We start from the raw sequence: 9653 nt of genomic DNA on the forward strand, positions 1-9653 counted from the left end.
TCTCTCCCCACAGCGCCTGCCAAAGGGCTGTTGGTGCCCGCACGGCCCCGTGCCCCCACCCACGGGCACAGCCCCGAGCCCGGAGGTCCCTCCTGGCAGCGCTGCCCGGTGCTGGGGTGCAGGGAGGCCGGCGATGAGACGCCCTGAGCCGGGGCAGGACTTCAGTAGCGGCTATTTCAGACGTCAGGATGAGCACTAAGGTGCCTCTCCCAATTTCATTGCCGCTACATCCAGCAAGAAGCTAATCGGCTCATCTGCCATTGCTTATTTTAAAATCCCAATGCATGTGAGAAGGTTATATTTGTTCCAGAGAAATTAAATAAAACCAACACTGTGAGAATTCTTTTTTTTTTTTTTTTGTCTAGAATTACAGCAGAGGTGTCTTTGGACAGAATTGCATATTCTCATATGAATTTATTTAACAAGTTTTTAATCTTTAAATATAGATTTAACACATTTTTTACAGGTACATATACAATATAGTTCATTTAAACTTGCAGTCAGAGAAAATTCTCTACTGTAATTTATAATAACATATACATGAAGAGCCTAGTTGAACAGCATACTTAAGGTAACATACCATGTCGTGTGCAAAGTTTCAAATGTTAAAAATCTTGAACTGTACATTCAGATTTGCAGAACTTCTCAATCTCATAAATTAATAAAAGCTTAGATTTAAAACTATGGAAGACAAAAAAGATTAAAACCATTGAATATGCAACATGTGCTATGTTTGAGACAAATATTTACACAGTTGTACCTCAAAATGTGTACTGATACCACAAGAATTGTTACCACTATAAACAGCCCCGACAGTAACTTAAGAGAATCCTACTTTCCCACCTAGCAAGCGCATTGTGACCCATTTTAAAGTAGACAGAAATAACCTTCAGTGCCTTAAAACCTCTCTGCTATGATTGCCAGTGACTGAAGAATACCGAGATCTTTCTAGGTCTTGCAGCGTTGCTCTGTTCAGACTCAGCTGGTCGTGTTTTTGAGGGGGTACGGGGGTTACCCGCAATACTGGCCACCTGAAGTGGAGAAATGCCCACCGCTGTGCGGCGGGGAAGCCCCCGGGCAACCACAGCCATCAAGTAGTTCAACAATTCCTCTGTACAAAAACAGTCACCAAAAAAACCCAAACCCAGTATGCTTTAACTTAACAACTTGGTACTGTGTCTAAGAATTCATGGTTCACAAATCAACGTCAGATCATAAAGGTCCCCCTTTAGTCCACAGTATAAAACGTTTCATTTTGACGGGACAGAGCAAATTCACCACCGCATGCACACTATTAACCCTGTTCTCAACACAGTCAGATGCTCTTCGTACACATCTGCTTAAAAGTCAAACCACCTGTACCTACGTTCTACAAAAGAACAAAACTAGACAAAGGAACACAAAATTAAATTACGAGTGTTCAATATCCTTTTTTCTTTCTCTAAAATTCAATAGCTACATTGTTGTTAAAGATGCTGAAAAGTACAGTCTTATCACAAGAACATCCTTAGTGCAAACATGGACATTTAACTTTGATTTATGGCACGTGTTCCAAAAGTACAGACATTTAATGTAAACTTCAACACTTGCTAGATACAGGTTTCAGCCTCGGGACGCTTTGGGACCCTAAGGGATTGGCGACAACCCTGAGTTGTCAGTTTGACCTGATCCAAACCTCACCGAAATCAATGGGACTGACTGCGATGGGCTGGAGTCAGACCCTAAGTGCAAAAAGAGGATCTTTAGCGTTATTGCATCTTCGCACGTGAGTCAGCCAGATGATGCTCTTACAGAACATTACATTCACATAGCTGAAGTAGATATTTAAGAAAAATCCATCCATAAAATCAATAAATCAATTAAGCGTGACATACAGCTTCTTTGCTTGGTTTCTTTTTTTTTTTTTTTTGGTTTACCAAAACTCAACTCTTTTATTTGCAACTTCAACAGTTGTCAGCTAGTAAGTAGGTAAAGCCTCCAACCTGTAGAGGAAATTTCAAGCATCTAAACAAAGTGTCAGGAAACTGTAGTGTACTTCTCTGATGAAACGTGATGGATGTCATGGAAAAACAGCAGGAAAAAATAATAAAATACTGTACTTTCCATAAGAGGAAAAAAAAGAAAGAGCAGAGAATGGCTTCCTTTATGACTATGAGAAGCTGCTTAGGACCCCAGTCCCGTTCAGTGCAGATGAAGCTGTGGAGGTCTGTGAATGTGATGAATAGTACAGGACAACTCCAACTATTGTGCTATTTCTCTGTAACACTTAGCTGAAAGCTTCCAAAGAGCATCGAAAATAGGATGCTGCTAGTTCACCCTTAATTCAAGGGGAACTAAACTTTCTCGTGTTACACAGGGCAGCATCTATAAAGTAATGAAGAACGATGTTAATATTAAAGCAATACATTGTTCCCTGTAATCATGTAACATTTGTATGACATAAAAAAATAAATAAGTGCACTCCCGCAGTTCTCCCTAAAAGCTGAACTCCCACGAGCTTCAGCGAGAGCCTTGTCTAAGGCAGGACCACAGGGTTTGACTCATTTCCATCATCTGTCACTTGATTATCGCAGTGTGGCCAGCGGATATCTTCTCTGGACTCCTTACTTCGTCAGGCTCGAAACGGTTTTTACAGCATTACAAAACAGCTGTTCTGCGAAGCGGGCTGGCATCGCAGGCTGCACAAGGAAACCCTGCTCTACGGTTCAAAGGCCAAAAAGAAATCAACCTGCATAAACGCAAAAGCCTGCGGCTGCAATCATTAAAGTGCCTGAGTAATAGTGCAAAGAGCTGCGCTGCAGCCGCAAAGCTGCAAGCGGCGTTTCAAACAGAACTTAAGACAAAACTTGGGCGTTTCGGCCAACATGCTTCCGCCAGCCTGCGGGAGCTCACGGGTTCAGCCACGTACGATACTCTCATCGGGCAGATTCCAACCACGTGCCCAGGCAGCCACGTAAAGGGTTGCCTTAAGCCCACCACGGTCGAGAGGACGATCCCCACCGCCCTGGCCAGCAGGAGCAGAGGACGTGCAAGCTGGGTCCTTCGGGCTCTACCAGCGGGTGAAACCTTTACTCAGCTTTTATTGCATGAAGAGCACAAACAGGGGATCCCCCTAAGGCTTGGGGGGGGATAACGTGACGAGTGAGGTGTTAAAACAAACTAGGAGAGGGTCTGGCGTGTAGAACGGGAGCCTGCGTCCTCCTGACACCAAGCGGGCGCGGGCGCCTGCCTGGGCGCAGAGCATCCTTCCACGCCTGCTCTGAATGCTCCTCGCCTTTGGGCTCAAGTCAAATTCTGACCTACAACTTTTCTGCTGTTTAAAAGAACTTGAAAGCTGTAGCAGTATTTTTTTTATATATATAATAAGTAAAGGCATTCATCTCTGCTTCCATTTTTCATTTGATTCCCTTTTTTTATTCAGGCTACTCTATTTCATGCTCTCTCTAAAAGAAATCAGTCTCAGGCAACCTCCATGCAGCGCGTGGAAACGGGGCGCTCGCTGTTCTCTCTGCCCAGCTTTTAAAGGTCAGGGGAAAAAAAGCTAAAAATGCTTTGGCCCCATTTTGCTCTGATGTGAAAATTCAGGAGCAAACGGCATGTTTCCCTTTGCTTGCGCCTGTTTACCACTGCTGCGAGAAAAGAAGAGCAGGGGCAGAGCTTCACCTCGATGCGAGGAGAGGCTGCGGCGCTGCTGGACGCCAGGACTGTGTCACTGAAGCGGAAACGCGTCGTGCATCTGCTCTGGGTTACGGCATGGACCCCGCTTCTGCCGTCCCCGCTCTCCGCTTGCCACGCGGGGCAGCTGAGAGGCGAGATGCCTTTTCTTCCACTGGCACAGCCGCCGTCAGTGCTGTAAATCACGGCCTTTGGCACGTTTTATCTCCTTTGCCTCCTGCCCCGCTGCAGAAGAGGAGTTGGGATTGTAACGCTGCAGCCCTCACCTTCCCCGAGACGTGCGTCTTGCACAAGGGAAGTGAAGAGATAATCTTGCACCTCCTTGTTAATTCAGGTAAAAGTCACGTCAGCTCACCAGGCAACGCCTGACCGCTTTGGCACGGCATGGGTAAATCTCAGGAGTGGCTATTTTCAGCATATTGCTTTTTCTGGGCAGAGTTCTCTCCAAACCTTTCCCATTTTGAGATCTGTTACCACCTGCGATACAAAGCTATTCCTATGGCACACACATAAAAAAATCCACCATGGACTTGCACAGGAGGCAGAATAAACCTATTCAGAAGAAAGCAGCAAGGACTAATCTCAGTAATTATAGCTAGAGGCACACCAGAAGGAAAGCTGGTTTTCAAAATGACCTCCAAGCCAGCCATCTTCCTCCCCAAAAGCCTCCTGGCTTATACCCAGGCCAAGATTTACAAAAAGTTTAATAAAGTTTCCCACGCACACCCCTTTGCAAAAGATTTGGACCAAAACACTTGCTTTTTGAAGAGTTACACGGCATTGCCAATGGTAACCTCTCATCTGTAAGGAAAACTACCCATGCAACCATGTGAGGAAAGGAAGAAGAATGATCTGTGGATTTGTGCGGCTGTTGCAAGCGCAGCTTTGCACACAGGCTGTCCCTCGGCAGGCTGGGTGCAGGAGGACGGTGGATTTACTAAGCTGGCAATGGTAAGGGAGTGGGGCATCGACCAAATACACGTCTGATAACTTCAAATGGGCAGCAAAAAGTTCCCTGCAAGTTCGTTATGATTTGTACTGGCTCAACACTGGAATAATTGGCAGGAGGGGAGCGGAACAGCTTGTAAGCGTGCAGGCATCAGCCATCCCCGGTGGGAGGTTTTTGTCAGGGCCACAGTACAAATCTACAAAAATATGTTAAGATACGGGAACCATTTCACCTACTCAGCTAAAGGCTTTGCACTGAAAAAAGCCCAAATCCCCGATTTGTATGATTTCTGTTTACGAAATGCTGTGACTGGAGATATATTTCTATTTATTGAGGGGACCTGGAGCCGAGCAGTAGCAGAGGCACCACCCGCTGCGAAGGGCCAGGGCTGCCTCTCCCCCAGCTCTGAAGCCACTCCAGCATGCTCTGAGCTCTCGGGGATCCCACACCACCTCAATCAAATTTACCCTGCTTACATGCAAAACAGCGTTTCAGCACAAGTGTCTAATAACATGGGGGGGTTACGGTGCTCCCTCCTGCCCCTACTTTGCCCTACAAGCTTGGCTGCCCAAGTCTCCCTCTGCTATACTGGAGCAAGAGCTCCATCTTCTGAAGAAGCAGAAAAGAGCCCAGTCCAGACCGCGTCCCCGAGCGGTCAGTGGTACAAAGTCACCTGCAGTATAAAATGACCAGTCCACAGAGGAAAGGGAATTGCTAAATGCAACGGTACTGTTTCAAAACCAGTTTTCAGAGTGAAAGTACATTACGGCTATGAGGACACATCACTGAAAAGCTCCAGGAATAGCTCCTGGAAGTAGCAAGAAAACATCCTACATCATCCTACAATATTGCCTGGAGTGCATGTAAAATTAGAATCATGCCTAGAGACTGCACACACGGCCAGCAATAGCGAGAGAGGACAGAGTTAACCTTCACAGGGAAAGCAGAGCCTCAGTGCTGCACCTAGACCCTGGCAAAGCATCTGGGCAGTGGTGTGAGGCTGGCAGGAGGAGCCTTCCGTGGTTTCGCCTTGCGAAATTCTCCTCAGTTTGCACTCAGCCACTTTGTAAACCAGCCTGGAGCTGCGCGTCTCCAGGCTTTGAGGGATGGGACCACTGACAAAGCAAACCAGCGTTCGGAGTTTGCCGGCGCTCTATTTTCAAGGTGCATTTATGGCCGGAGAAGCCTCCTGCACAGGCTTGTGGTCCAGGACCCGGCAAGATGCAATAACCAGACTTTGCTGGGAAGACAGCACAGAATCACAGAATCACTAAGGTTGGAAAGGACCTTCAAGATCATCAAGTCCAACCATTAATCCAGCGCCACCATGTCCCCTAAACCATGTCCTGAAGCGCCACATCCACACGTTTTTTGAAGACTTCCAGAGATGGCGACTCCACCACCTCCCTGGGCAGCCTGTTCCAATGCCTGACCACCCTCTCGGTGAAGACATTTTTCCTAATATCCAATCTAAACCTCCCCTGGTGCAACTTGAGGCCATTTCTTCTTGTCCTATCACTGGTTACTTGGGAGAAGAGGCCAACACCCTCGTCGCCACAACCCCCTTTCAGGTAGTTGTAGAGAGCGATAAGGTCTCCCCTCAGCCTCCTCTTCTCCAGACTGAACAACCCCAGGTCCCTCAGCCGCTCCTCATAAGACTTGTGCTCCAGACCCCTCACCAGCTCCGCTGCCCTTCTCTGGACACGCTCCAGCACCTCAGCATCCTTCTTGCAGTGAGGGGCCCAACACTGAACACAGGATTCGAGGTGCGAATGGTGCAAATTCAAGCACATGGCGTTGCAGGGTGGGAGCAGGCCAAGGGCAGTCCTCTCAGCTGTGCTGCTAGCCCATCTATGAGCTACCCCTTAGGTAAAGTCAGAAAACCTCCAACCTGTGAAATTTGACTGTCCTGCAACAAAGGGGGAAAAAAATATCTTCCTGTATAGGAAGGATTTCACTGAAATATACTGGAAAACCATCAAGAGCTGACCAGAATTTTAAGCCTTTCAGAAGGCTTCCTTCATATTCATGAAAACAACAAATTTTGACAAAAAGGAAGTATTTAAAAAGAAATCTACCCACAAAATTTGTTTCATATGGCCACCATAACTGGTGGATTCTTTTCCTTTTTTTTTTTTTTTTTTTTTTTTTTCTCTCCAAAATAGACTAAATCTATGTGGGTTTCCTGAGCTGCTCCCATCACAAACCCTGGTCTCCCATTTCTAGTGGACAGCATGGTGATGAGGCAACACATGGGGTGGCGATGCTGCATACATGGCAAGGGCGACAGGCTGCTCTTAAGGCATTTTCTTGTGTCATCTGTTATGCTTCCCTATCCATTTCTATGTACATTTACACCTACAAAATGAGAAATACGGTTTTTGAGACTAGAAGCTTTCTGCCGAAACCCGGTAACCTGTTCATAAACTTTATTCTAACGATGGATTAACAAGCAGGCAGCAATGAGGGCAAGAGGGAGGCTGCAGAAATGAAGTATTGCCTCGAGAGTGCTGGGGGTCAGGCCACGACGTCTTTTGCAGCAGGAGGAGATGGTGCCTAGGCACCTCCTATTCACACGGGGTTTGAGCTACAGCAGCGAGTAGGCAAAACAGTCACAGGAATCCCTGATCAGACTCCGTCTCTTCTCCCCCATCTTCTACCCAGTGCTCTTGCAAAGAAATCTACGTTTCTAAATGCTTGGTTTTAATTTACTAGTGCCTAAAGTCACAGAAATGTCTTAAGGCGTTAACAAATAAAAAAAAAGCTCACTTTACTACTTTTGCAGGCTTTTTGGAGTAGCTGCTTTCTTTTTTTCCCTGCAGAGGCATAGGCAGCCAGATTTAGTACGTCAAGTGTAATGCAAATGGCTTAAAAGACCTGACTGGAGTTACAAGATATTTCTGCTAGACGTGCTATATGATACCTGCGACTTTGGCATTCCGGAATCTGCAGTCACCAACTACTATCTGCAGACTGTGGACAGGAATCCAGCCTTCTTTTCTTCTGTTTAGGTTTTTCACCAACCTTTGAACGACAACAGCATTAGTAAAAGAAACCAATCAACCCATGAGCAGTTTGATATGGGCACACTCTACACAACTGCTGGTGCAACCAACCATTTGTTCAAACCAAGGAAGCATTTTAACAGGAACTGGGCATGCGTTTAAAGTGTTCTTCCCACCTAAATTTAGGAACCTAATTTAAAAACCCAAATTGGGAGCACAGTTGCCTTGGGCCCCTCTCTAGTCAATGGAGAGGAACAGGACTGTCCAGAGCACAAGTTATCCTGCCTGAGACCTCCAGAGACGCCAGTTTTCCTCCACTGGCTACCGATGGAGCCAAGGGCAATTACTTTCCTCACTTCTCTGCTATTGAGCTAGACTGGTAGGATGAATTTAGTCAGGGTACCATAAGTAAACTCAAGACAAGATTTAGGCAGATATGGAAATACTCATGCTCATAAATGACATCCCTCTGTCTCGCTCATGCAGTGAAATCTATGCTCACAAAAAAGTTTGATGTGAGAAATCTTTGCCTGGCACTGGCCGAAACCACCATGAAAGGTGGCGAGCATTCAGCAAAAACGAAATGCTTTACATCTTGCTTTTGCTAACAACAAACTGAATTTTGCAAAATGCAGCTGGACTAGATGATCATTGTAGGTCCCTTCCAACTGAAATATTCTATTCCATTCCATTCCATATTTCCCTTGAAGTGCAAGGGCTGTAGATGTCAGCCAGGAATCCTCCACGGGGCATTTGTGGCTGTGCATTTACAGGCTAGTGCCTGCACAAATCTGATCCAGGTTCCTGCTAATATCACCCTTCCCATATCCCGAACAAGGCATTAGCGCGCTGCTCCCTCTCCTACAGAGACCCCAGGCTGGCTGACGAGAGCTAGTCAAAATCAACCTGGAAAGACAGCCAGAAATCTCAGCCAAATTGCTGCAAAAATCAGAAGAGGGCACGCTGCCCTCCGAGACAAGGAGACTAATGGCTCAACAGGCAGGAGGCTGGGTATGGCCATTTCCCAGGCCATGCTCCCAGCCGTAAGGAGACAACCAGCTGTGAAGTGTCACCTGGCGAGCCACAGCTTTAAATACAACAGAAAGATGGTCTGCAGCCATCAACCAGTCAACACTCGTACAGCTGTTTGAGGGAGGAAAATGTCTTGCAATTACTCAATATTGCTATTAATAAGCCCAGAGGAACAAAGCCAACAGCTGAGCCGGGGTGGGCAAAGAGCTCTCACCTGAAGCATCATCTCAAGGGGGAAGAATACGGCAAGAGGAGGTTGTGGAGATGTTGGTAAAACACAACTTGCCCAGACACCCAAGGCAAGGGAAGTCCTGACATGTTTTCCCAGGCCAAGTCAGTGCGTATGGCCTCTAGTCTTGGCAAGGGAATGAATTCTCCAGCTTTCTGGAATAGTCTAAAACTTAACCAGAAGCTGCAACGTGTGTATCACCAGGCGCACGAGGTTGCACGGGCCTTGCAGGCTCTGAGAGGTAACGCAAAATAACCCTCAAATACCTACCACTGTCCCTCACCATCTTCATGTAAAAGCTGAATTTCATCCCCATTTTTCACCAGCAGGTCCTCTGATCCTCTCCTCTTGCAGTCTGCAAGGGCTTTATATTTTCCTGGAGACTGTGGTAGTGAGAAAAAAAATTATCTTATTTAGCTACATTCTATATCACACAGCTGTTATTTCTGACAGCCGCAGGGAACGTGACAGAGCCCCATCAGCTACCTTAAAATTATTTCAAGAAACTGTGGCTGCAGACATCTCATTCCGCAAAACTGAGACATGAAAAATCCGCGAGACATGGACAAGATACATCCATTACCCAGTGAAGCAAAACAAAGCGAGACGACCAAAACCGGTAGCACCGCGAGTTTTGGGACTATCGCATCTCTGTACTGACCAGCTGGTTCCCGTCCTCCTCCTCGGTGTCCGAGCAGTTGGAGAGGTACTGGTTCCCCGACCACTCCTCCAGCCCCTCACAGATCTCCAGGGACTGTGACAT

General features: G+C 46.7%; 1 long non-coding RNA gene across 1 annotated transcript; it reads right to left on the reverse strand.

Moving 5' to 3' along the window:
- Positions 1–1549: 1549 nt before the first annotated feature.
- Positions 1550–9203, reverse strand: LOC104625797. The gene is made up of 3 exons (XR_738083.1): positions 9161–9203; positions 7548–7648; positions 1550–2364 (listed from the first exon to the last, which is right to left on the reverse strand). It is a non-coding gene; the product is annotated as an uncharacterized LOC104625797 (long non-coding RNA).
- Positions 9204–9653: the final 450 nt, after the last annotated feature.

The sequence above is a fragment of the Phaethon lepturus genome, unplaced genomic scaffold, assembly GCF_000687285.1.
Source record: "Phaethon lepturus isolate BGI_N335 unplaced genomic scaffold, ASM68728v1 scaffold18278, whole genome shotgun sequence".
Classification (NCBI taxonomy): Eukaryota; Metazoa; Chordata; class Aves; order Phaethontiformes; family Phaethontidae; genus Phaethon; species Phaethon lepturus.